This window comes from Pollicipes pollicipes, unplaced genomic scaffold (assembly GCF_011947565.3).
Source record: "Pollicipes pollicipes isolate AB1234 unplaced genomic scaffold, Ppol_2.1 Scaffold_463;HRSCAF=517_pilon_pilon_pilon, whole genome shotgun sequence".
Classification (NCBI taxonomy): Eukaryota; Metazoa; Arthropoda; class Thecostraca; order Pollicipedomorpha; family Pollicipedidae; genus Pollicipes; species Pollicipes pollicipes.
In genome coordinates, this window is record NW_023596528.1 from 97,551 (window position 1) to 108,816 (window position 11,266).

At 51.1% G+C, this 11,266-nt stretch overlaps 1 long non-coding RNA gene across 1 annotated transcript; it reads left to right on the forward strand.

Moving 5' to 3' along the window:
• The first annotated feature begins 3,528 nt into the window (after nt 1–3,528).
• On the forward strand, nt 3,529–10,969 carry LOC119097878 (uncharacterized). The gene is made up of 3 exons (XR_005094207.1): nt 3,529–3,773; nt 10,273–10,340; nt 10,732–10,969. It is a non-coding gene; the product is annotated as an uncharacterized LOC119097878 (long non-coding RNA).
• Nucleotides 10,970–11,266: the final 297 nt, after the last annotated feature.

The window sequence follows — 11,266 nt, forward strand, 5'->3', positions numbered from 1 at the left end:
GTGTGTGTGTGTGTGGTGTGTGTGTGTGTGTGTGGTGTGTGTGTGTGTGTGTGTGTGTGTGTGTGTGTGTGTGTGTGTGGTGTGTGTGTGTGTGTGTGTGTGTGTGTGTGTGGGTGTGTGTGTGTGTGTGTGTGTGTGTGTGTGTGTGTGGTGTGTGTGTGTGTGTGTGTGTGTGTGTGTGTGTGTGTGTGTGTGTGTGTGTGTGTGTGTGTGTGTGTGTGTGTGTGTGTGTGTTGTGTGTGTGTGTGTGTGTGTGTGTGTGTGTGTGTGTGTGTATCAAGTCCGTTGCAAATTTTTTATAGGTTAGTGTGAGGAGCAAAGAGATGCACTGGTAAGGTATTTGTATGACAATCACAAATGGTGGTAATTGTCCTTATTTTTGTATTTACTTGGTAATATACCCTCAAAATTGCTGATGACATGCCTAGTAAGGGAATTTGATCTACTTGATTTTCATAGTTATTTGGTGTAATACATAGCATATATTGACATTTGAGTCCCCCGGGATGATATTTTGCTGAGATATGTTGATTTAAATGTCATGCTTACTTTGCTGTTTACTTGAAAAATCTTATTCAACGACCGGGTAGTCAGACTCGTATGACAAGAACACAATATGGAAGTGCATTTCTATATAAAAATGTTTTTAATAATGTAAACATGCATGCAATAGCAGCATTCAGGTCACTATTTTCTCTATAAATAGTTAAAACTATGACTAAATTGGAGCATAGGTTGCAGTCATGTAATGTGCATTCCTGGTATGATCAAACTGTGTGTGATATTGTCTGTGATATGACAAAATACAGTTAGCATGTCACAGGTTGTTAATGTTACAGATCAAAATGCAGTTAACATATGCCTAAAAACTGAGAGACAACCTGTATCAGATTTGGTGTAATCTACCAGCAGCAAGGTGTGGTCAGATGTCTTCTGCACACCACTGGATTTGATCATGCTCAGGCATTTGGTTAAATGAAATAGGTAAATAAAAAAGAACATTGATATGTAATGCATTGAACTTAACCCATTTGAAAGCATATTTTTTCAAATGCTCCTACACAGGTATTGATTGTCAATCATCTGGGCACTCACTATCAGTCGAAAGTGCATTAGACATGTCATGTGACTGGTTCTTGAAAGCTGCTGAAATATCTGGATTTGTGTTAAAGGCTGGTTAGCAATTCTTGCTGCTCTTAGAATTTCAAACCAGTATGGAGACAGGAAGGTGATATTACGTGATCATGAGTCAGCATGTCATATGATGTGATCCAGTTGGAGGCATTGTGCATCATGTGTCCAGTATAGGGTTTGGTTGCTGAAGGTCAAGGTTGTAGGACTTATTCCTGTGCAATTTGAAATTGGCTCCAAGGCATATTCCTCTCAAGGTAACTGGTAATGTAAGACTTAAGTGTAGTACTGCCTTTTTAAAGTTCCAAGTTGTGTAACCTACAAAATATCTCTTAAAGATGTTTGGATAGAAAAATGGCAAAATCACAACTGCAAATTGCAAAAATACATTAGGAAAATATACAGTTCAAATAAGGAGATAACTTCCTATGCATTTGATGAAGACATTTTGAGAGGGCCAAATCTGCAGGCAATGTCTGTGACATACATTTTCTTCAAGCAGTTCTGAAATCAGTGATAGAGAACCTGAGAGGGCTCAGAACTTCCTGCATAGTGTATTAGTGTGCTGATAGTTATGATATGTGACATAGGTCATGTCAGGACTGGTCCCTAATGTGCTGATAGTTATGATATGTGACATAGGTCATGTCAGGACTGGTCCCTAATGTGCTGATAGTTATGATATGTGACATAGGTCATGTCAGGACTGGTCCCTAATGTGCTGATAGTTATGATATGTGACATAGGTCATGTCAGGACTGGTCCCTAATGCAACTGGGTGTTGGAAGTTAAGGGGATGGGCCTAGGTGTTATCAGTTGATTAGTCTCTGTTATGGGTTGTGTTGGCATGAACTAATAGATCACATATTGGTAAGTGCAGATATTCTAGTTGAGCTGTTTGTGCTGGATGCTTCATGATAAACAGGCATGGACCACTTGGTGCACTGCCAAGTGCCCTTATGCATTCAACACAAGTGGGGTTAAGTCAGACAAGGTGTAACTACTGACAGTAAATGTGTGGAAAGACATCAGTGCACTTAGATAAGTGTTCATTTGCTAAGCTAAGGAGCTTTTTGGGTGATTGTGTGTTCTTAACAGTGTAACTGAATCATACATAATATTCTGTCTATCCCCAATAGCATAATGAGACAGAAAAGAAACTTTCTGCAGGCTTTATCAAGAATATTGAACATGGTGGCCTCACATTTGAGTTGCTAAGTTTTTTTGTCTGTGCACATTATGTGGAAATTGCATGCTTCTGTTCACTGAGCACTGACAATGATTGTCATATTAACAGATATGCTGGTAAATCCAAATGAACATGTGACTTGTGAGGATATTTCAGTGTCACTTAAAAGTTTGAGTTAATTGATGGGCAGATGTTGAAGCTGTTGTTTTCCTAAGGCATATTCAAATGGAATATTTGGAGGCATATCAGAACAGTGAAGTGCATGATATTTCACATGAGTGCTGGGGATATGTTTGCAAAACCATTTTAGTTGGGCATGTGGCAGTTCAACATGTAGTGCTACCACATTCATGTTTTTATATAAGTTTCAAATTTGGGGTTGTGACCGTTTTCTGTCCTTTTGGTCTCTGCCCAGATGCTACTTTTGTGCAATGATGCACAAATGTGCACATTGGGGGAACATGTATATCACAGGACAAGAGATTAATCTGTCTCATTTTGATTGATCTCCAGCTAAAGTCAATAAAATGCAAGTTTTTAATAAAAAAAAGATGTAGGATCACCATCATGTCATTTCCAAGGGTAATGGATTGTTTGCCTTTGAATGGTTTCTAGTCAATAAATGAAATGCCCAATATTGTGTGTCTTGCTGTTACATCTGTATGCATTTATTGGTTCCATGGTTTTTGTTTGGGTGGGAGGGGGGGGGGGGGGGGGGGGGCCTGTTGTGATCATGTTATACATGGATTCCCATCTGCTGGGTGCTGGCCATTGAGCGTCAGCCGGCCGCCCCTCAGGTCCCGCGGTGCCGGCACGCGGCGCCCCTGCCACCGCGTGATGTCGGAGGCGGCGGTGCTGGAGGAGCGCACGGCCGACACCCCCGAGCCGGCCGGCTCTTCGTACGCGCAGGCGTTGCGCGGCCGCCAGCTGCCCGAGGGCACCGACGCCGACGAGCAGTTTCCGGAGCTGGGCCGGCCGCCCACCGACGGCGAGCTCGATGAATCCGGAGAGTGGAAGCAGTCCAAGTCGCGGCGCGCCGACAAACGCCAGCAGGCGCGCGAGCGGCGCGACCAGCGTGTGCGCCGGGAGCGGCGCGAGCGGCCGCCGCGTGCCGCTCCCGGCGCCGGCCCTGCGCCCGGCCCGGCCGGTGACGACGGCGAGCGGGCGCCGGCCGAGTCACAGCAGCAGCAGCAGCAGCAACAGCAGCCGCCCGCGCCGCTGCCGCCGGGAGACTCGGCCGGCTCTGGTGAGGACTCGACGGCCGCCGACGACCCGCGCAAGTTCGTCGACGCGCCACCGCCAAAGCAGAACGCCTGGAGCAAGAAGCAGCTGGACACCCCGGAGGCGGCCGAGCGGCCGCTGCCGACTGAGCCGGGCCTTCCCGTGGAGCCGGCGGCCGCGTGCGCGACTCCGGCGCCACCTGCCGCCGAAAGCCCCCAGTCGGCTGCGCCAGGTCAGTCCAGCTTCGGCCCCGCGCCTCCGTGCTCTTAGCCTGTGCGTACAGTCGTTGTCGCTCCCCACGGCATGACGGAGAAGTTGGTGCAACGATTGCTGGGTTTGTAATGATGTGAGCTGAGCAGATGGTGGAATTGAGTCCCAGTGGGCTTCTTGTGCACAGCGTTCTCAGCAAAAAAGCTGCCATATATGGCATGGGGATATCTCATATTGCTACAGCGGTCAGCTAACAACGTGAAATGCTGCCTTCAAAGTATTATGAGAGGAAATAACAGCTTGGTTACGTTCATCATTTCATAACTACGATTGATGCACAAAAGAAACGAAACATGACATCACTCTCCTTATAGGCCATTACCTGGGCCTGCGGGGATTCCGTGGGATTGCAAGAAACTAAATTCCATTCGTGACGGTAATACGGCCCAAGCTGTCACACGATTTGCACACGAGCGTTTTGGTTGTTGATTGTCCTGAGGCAAGCATTGCGGCTGAAAATGGATGAAATCGTGGATTACCTACCATCATATATTAAAATGATAAAATCAAAGTATATATTAATGGAATGTGGGTGGCATGGCTCCATTGGAGGGCCTGTTTGAGAGGCGTTTTTCGACTGGAAAATCGAAGCCTCCGGAGGGGAATGAGGTAAATCGTCTTCACAGTGTCGTAATCTGATTTGCTTTGGTTAGCAACGTACGTGCATGCGTGTGTGTGCATAATTTCGGCATCAAGGCCGGCACACTCGCTTTTCCCAAGGTGATGCACAAACCAAACTTGGTGGCGGATGAGCTGTTTTCTTGTTTATGTTTGTTTTCTTCTTTAGTTGGCTAGTTGACCGGGTTCGGGCAGGTAGCCGGAGTGGCGATTTTGTGACTGGCTGATAACTGATGACTATTGGAGGGCCCAGAAATGGTACTATGGCTAGGTGCAGGGTAGAAAATGTACTTTCCTTTTTTGCTCGAATCAATCGATTTGAATATATCCCAATGTCCCAAAAACAAAGCCAATCTCCCAAGGTCGTAGCAGGTTTTCCAAAGTCTGTTTCGTGTGAAAGTTGAAAAGGGATTTATACACAGTGCAATAGACAGAGCATTGCTGGCTAACAGAACGTTGCTTCTCGCTGCCCTGCGAAGTTTATGAATCTTGGAAAAAAGGTTGCCATGACTTCTTTCATGACTTCTCCCAAGCACCAAATCCGTTATTTTGTGCTCCGTTTGTTTTTTCTGACCAGTCTGGGGATTTTTCCTCATCACATCTGCCAAATTGTCATGGGGCGTTTGTATTTCCACGTGTCTTTTTTTCGCACGTGATAGGTCATTGGGATTCTTTTGTACACAAAAGTGCAAGTTACGTAATCCATTCATCATGAGGAGTAATCTCTTTTACAGCTTTCCAACGTGTCGGCTAGCTGATCAATCGGCGGTCAGCCGGCAAACCTGATCAGTCAATGGTCAGCCGGCTAGCTTGGTCAATCGGCGGTCAGCCGGCCGGCTAGCCTGATCAATCGGCGTTCAGCCGGCCAGCCGATCAATCAGCGGTCAGCCGGCCAGCCGATCAATCGGCGGTCAGCCGGCCGGCTAGCCTGATCAATCGGCGTTCAGCCGGCCAGCCAATTAATTGGCGGTCAGCCGGCTAGCCGATCAATCAGCGGTCAGCCGGCTAGCCAACCAGTGGGCTAGCCGATCATTCGGCGGTCAGCCGGGTAGCCGATCAATCTTCGGTCAGCCGGCCAGCCGATCAGTGGCGGTCAGCCGGCTAACCTGATGTGTTTTTGAAAGTGCCTTCCGAGCCTTTTGGTGGGTTGTGGCAGAACCCGGATGAACTAATTTGAGACCCTTTTGAAAACGTATTGCGGGGCGGCGACCGTCCATATTGTGGTGCAAAAATACTTATCAGAACGGGGCCATTGCGTCCAAGTGCCGTTTATTATATAGGTTTGAAATGTTCGTGAGACATGCCTCCCCAGAGCCCCCTTCAGGGCTGCCATTGGCTGCTTTTTTCCCAAAGATCATTATATTCGTGTTGAACAGATGGCTAGGAACGGTTACGAAGTTGCAAGGCGACCTCAAGCGCCATGGGAAGTCCATCCAAATAGCCGGAGCCGTATGTGTTGATGGGATGTTCTTGGAGGTTGTTGAAGGCTTAGGGTAAAGGAATATGGTAAAGACTCGGTGATCCAAAAGTATATTACGATCGGCGGTTTGGCAGACGGTGCGGCACACCTTTCAAAGCTGGGGGTGTAGTGCACCATTTCCCGACGTTGATGAGGGTTAGGCTTAAAGCACAGCGACACGTCACAACTCTGTTGGTGTCATTCGGGATCAAGTGACCTCTTGGGAGTTGGCTTCCCTTGCAAGGACAGTCTGGGAAGCGGGCGCCTTTCCTGAGTGCAGCCTTGGGAACTAGTTCCCTGGCGAGTGCAGTCCTGGGAACTGACCCCCGTTCCGAGTGCAGTTGTGGTTCGTATTCCGTATGTAGTATAAAACCAACCGCTCGTTATGGCGTACTGATCGGTACTGGGCCCTCCGCTGGTTACATTCGTAAGAACTTACTCGTATTCCAAGTAAGTGTAAAACTGGCCGCCTTCAGCAGCGCATTCCTCCGTTTTGGCCCTTCCCCTCTCCTTGTCGGTCACAGGCTTGGGAGCTGTCTGGTATTCTAGATGTAGTGTAAGGTGTGCTGCCCTTTGGAGTGCGCTGATCGGTATTGGCCCCTCTGCTGGATATAGTCTGGGAGGCCAGCTGCGTTCCTGAGCATTCAAGGGAACCGACTTTCCTTCCGGGTCGGCAGCGTTCCGCAGAACCAGGGGGGCGCCGAGCGCTCCACGGAGCCCGTCTACAGGGTATTCCCCGGGCGGTGAAGGCCGCCGACAGCTGCCCAGCTGCCCCGCTGCCGGGCGCCGGGCCAAACCCGTCTGGAAGAACGGCTGCCGGCCCCGCTGGAAGGGCAGGCCGTGGCCCCTCGTGCGGCGCGCTGCTCTGACACGAGAACCGGCACGGCCGCGCTGGGACGTTACAGCAGGCGTGTGTCATAAATGAACGGGCGTGAACCCGGCAGGAAGGCATGCCGCAAGTTACACGTTGTGCTTTACCGAACGTTGTCATATGTCCACCTTTCCATTACAGGCAAATGTACGTTCTCTTCAAATGCGTACATGAACCGAGTAACAAAGTCCAGCGAGCAGAAAATTGAAGTGAAGACGTTGGACATACATGCATTATCAGATACAAATTGTGGCGATATCAGTAGTGGCGGTTAAAATTGTCTCACGAAGATAGCCCTTTGTAAGGGCACGCAGGGTCACAGGGTCGCGGGGTCACACTGACGCTTCGGGCTGAGCGCCACGCTGTTCAGGCAGACTTGTCGACTCGCACAGAACATGCGCCACATTCGCCACAGACTGGGATGGTGAGTTTTCGAATATGTTTGTCGGCTCGCTCCACACATTAAAGGGAGTGTTCCGCGCTGGTGCGTGGCTTTGAGCTGAAATAGCCACCTTGAAGATCATTCGGTGCAGTTCACGGCCACGCCCGTCTTAAGACCTGGACCCCTCAAGTTTCAGCGTTCACGCTGGCGAGGATGTGCAGACTATCGGGACAGCTTTTTCAAGGCCACCCAGACATCCATGGCGCCAAAATAACGTCATTCAAATCCTGATATTTCATAAGCCTTGCGCGGCCAAGGCCAAGAACAATATAATTGTGGAGGCGTTCATATCTGGCATTCGTGAGCACCATTTCCAGATATGACGACCGTCAATTAGCTCTTAATCAATGCTGTGCACGGTACGATGACGTGATCAAACAATGCCATGTTGGACATGTTTACTAAACAGAGAAATTTTGTTGTTTAGAGCAGTCTTTTCCACTGAAAGGTATACCAGTAGTTATAAGTGAGATTATATCATCGTATCTGATGCTTGTTTCGATATCTTGGAATGTGGAACATTCTCTTTAAGTTGTCCTCCGTATTGGTTCATGACATGCGCGATAAGCCCCCTCCACCCCCGTAGCCTGTGTGTATACTTTACCTGCTTGATCCGTGTGGTAATGATTTGCCCAGAACGGCGTTGCTATGAAATGTAAGGAAAAGCTTGAGGCCGTCTGGCGCAGTAGATCGCAGTGGTTCGATTGTTGGCAGGTTCCCAGTGGCCCTGGAGTGTAATTAAGGAAAGGAGGGATATTCGATCCCTCCTTCACCTTTGAAGCTCCCGCTCGCCCGGCCATGATCTGTCTGATGATGTCTTTTTCTGACTCCGTGTGCTTGTTGCTTCCTGAGGTGTGCAGTGCCGTTTACCCCCATCTTTGACATTGTTTATGCCACTTCTCCATTTACGAATGCGCAACCGAGGTGTGGTTGGCAGATGTGTGCATTATTTCGGCATCTAGGCGGGAATGGCGGCACTGTACGTGATCTCAGCATGTAGGCGGGAGTGGCGGCACTGTACGTGATCTCAGCATCTAAGTGGGAGTGGCGGCACTGTACATGATCTCGGCATCTAGGCGGGAGTGGCGGCACTGTACGTGATCTCAGCACCAGGCGGGTGTGGCTGCACTGTACATGATCTCGCCATGTGGAACGGGATGTAGTGTGCGTGCGTGGAGTTTCTGATGACAAACGACTCCAAAGCAACGAAATTTCCCAAGCAAATCTAAAATGGGAGCCATTGGATGAAGGTAAAGCTGCACATGGAAATAATACGTTTTTAATGTCGTTTTTTTTACTAGGATTTCAAATAATTGGCAGTCATTTTGATCCAGCTTGGGATTTAGCTCTGAACCCGTACCTGCTACCACGAAGTTGATTGGTGTAGGCATAGTTGACTGCGAAGTGGGCAAGAATATATCAAAATGGTCTCTGGACGACTGTGGCTAGTTTTACAAGGCCTGATATCCTGTGTATATAGAACGAGTGTGATAAGAAAAATTTCATTTGATCACGAAGAATGCACCGTGAAAGTTATCTCCAGGATGAATTCAACGTGTATTACCTGTGGCTAAAGCTATGCTGCTAATGCGCAGATTGCCTTGTAGCCTTGTGGTAAAATCAACCCGCTGATAAGATTGGCGCCGTTAAGATGCTCGTTTGCAAAATGTAAGCCAATGATCGCAGGTCCAACTACAAAGCTCTCTAGCTTAGCGGTGTCCCTTGATATTCTCATTAATGGCAGCATGCACCGTATTGAAGACATTTCACTGTGATGTGACCAGGCGAACTACGAAAAGAGAACCAAATGACAAGATACGCAAAATTATGTTAGTGAAAGGCCTGGAAGGCCATGTGTTGAACGTCGGTGCCCACTGTTTGGCTGAGTTAGAGTTCCATTGGGTACGCGATCGCTATGAGTCGGAACACATACGAGAAGGCGTCTGTCCCGTGGGGAAAAGTCTGATTGAGGTACGCCGTCACAACGAAACTGGCATGTCATGTGCGTGTGCCTGGGCTGCCCCGCGCAATGAGCAGTCGATCAACGGTGATAGCACGTGCCAACAATCGTCATCATCCTCCAACTTCGCTCCACTGATGCGTTCTGGGCGCTGCTGACGGTTACCGTGCACAACGTAGTTCAGAAGCCAGGAAAAAACGAATGAAAACTCCTGTTAAGGAGCACGGGACGCGTGAGGGATAGTACATAGCACACGTGCATATGAACACCCGCCGTGTAGCTTATTGAAGTCATGCAGATGCGGCATTACTGAAGCTATGATTATGATCGCAGAGGTCGCGTCGAATTTGCTCATACATGTGTGTTTGCCTGTCTGTCAAGTCCTGCCGGTATGTTTTTTTTTTCAAATCGTCTGTCATGCTTTATGAAAGCTTCTGAGAAACGGCTAGGCAACGGATCTTGCGCCGTGGGTATGGATGAGTCAGACGACACGCTGTCGAGATTTCTAATAAACCAGTTGGATTTGAGGAAAAAGCGTTCGTTCTGGTAGTGGGACATTGCATCATCACTGGCCCTGGCGCCTTGGCACAGAAATCCCCCCCCCCCCCCCCCACCACAAATCTGATCTCACTGTAACTAGTCGTGCCGTTGGAACACAGGTGGATAGACGCGCGCGAGGTCGGCGTATGAAGTGGGAGGCGGGCGAGATGGGCCAGTAGATAACATGATTGTGGATGCCCGTCGGATCAGAGTTGACCATCCAAGGCCGGACAGCTCTGCAGCCGGCCGGGCTAGCTCGGCACGCTCTGTGCGAGGTTCGCCCGGACACAGCACGGACTGCTCTGCAGCCGGCCGGACTCGCTCGGCACGCTCTGTGCAAGGTTCGCCCGGACGCAGCACATCGCGCGCGCTGGCGGCGTTCGCCGGGCCGATGGGAAGTCCAGCGCGGCTTCTCTTCGGCCAACTGCCAGAGGCGTGGGCTCCACGGAACTGCTGGCTGTGCCTGGCGCACGTATTTTCCCACATGGCGAGGACAGAGGCCCACCTATCTTGTCTTTCGGTGCGCACCTGCACGGAACTCCACCTTATGCCCGCTGCCGTTCTGTTTCAGAACTGGTAGCCAGAGCGCCGACAGTTGTTAGAGCAAACTCAGGTGACAAGTCGAAAATCAATACGAAGGTGAGTGAATGAATGAGCGAGAGGGCGGGCGGCCTGGCCGGGCCGGGCCGGGCCGGGCCGGGCCGGGCCGGGCCGAACCGAACCGAACCGAACCGAACCGAACCGAACCGAACCGAACCGAACCGAACCGAACCGAACCGAACCGAACCGAACCGAACCGAACCGAACCGAACCGAACCGAACCGAACCGGACCGGACCGGGCCGGGCCGGGCCGGGCCCGTCATCTGTGGCGGAGCGGGGGCACCTGTGTGACGCGGAGCGACCGCCCCGAGCGGTGCCAGCTGTCTGCCGGCGGCCGGAGCGCGCGCGTGTGCCCTGATGGCCGCCTCCGCTCGGCTTGCGTCGGTGCCGGCCTGGTGCCCGCTGACCGACGCTCTGGCGCGCCCTCAGGCGTCCGACTTCAGTGACTTGGGAGACTGGCCCACGCTCGAGAGGACGGCCAGTGCGCCGGGCACGCCGCGCCCCGCCGGCCCCGTCTCCGGCTCAGGACCCAGCTCCGGCCACGGCAACGGCAATGGCAACCTCACCAACGGCACGGCGCCCTCCTCGCAGGACGACGACTCGTCCAAGGAGAACTACGACGAGAACCGACAGAGCGCGACCGCCAGCGACAGCAGCAAACGGAAACGCAGCAGTGAGTGGGCCGGCGCGCTGACCCCAAGTGGGTCTGCTGGTCGGGAACTGTGTCGTGCCAATGTGACGTGAGGCGCGCTGACCCCAAGTGGGTCTGCTGGTCGGGAACTGTGTCGTGCCAATGTGACGTGAGGCGCGCTGACCCCAAGTGGGTCTGCTGGTCGGGAACTGTGTCGTGCCAATGTGACGTGAGGCGCGCTGACCCCAAGTGGGTCTGCTGGTCGGGAACTGTGTCGTGCCAATGTGACGTGAGGCGCGCTGACCCCAAGTGGGTCTGCTGGTCGGGAACTGT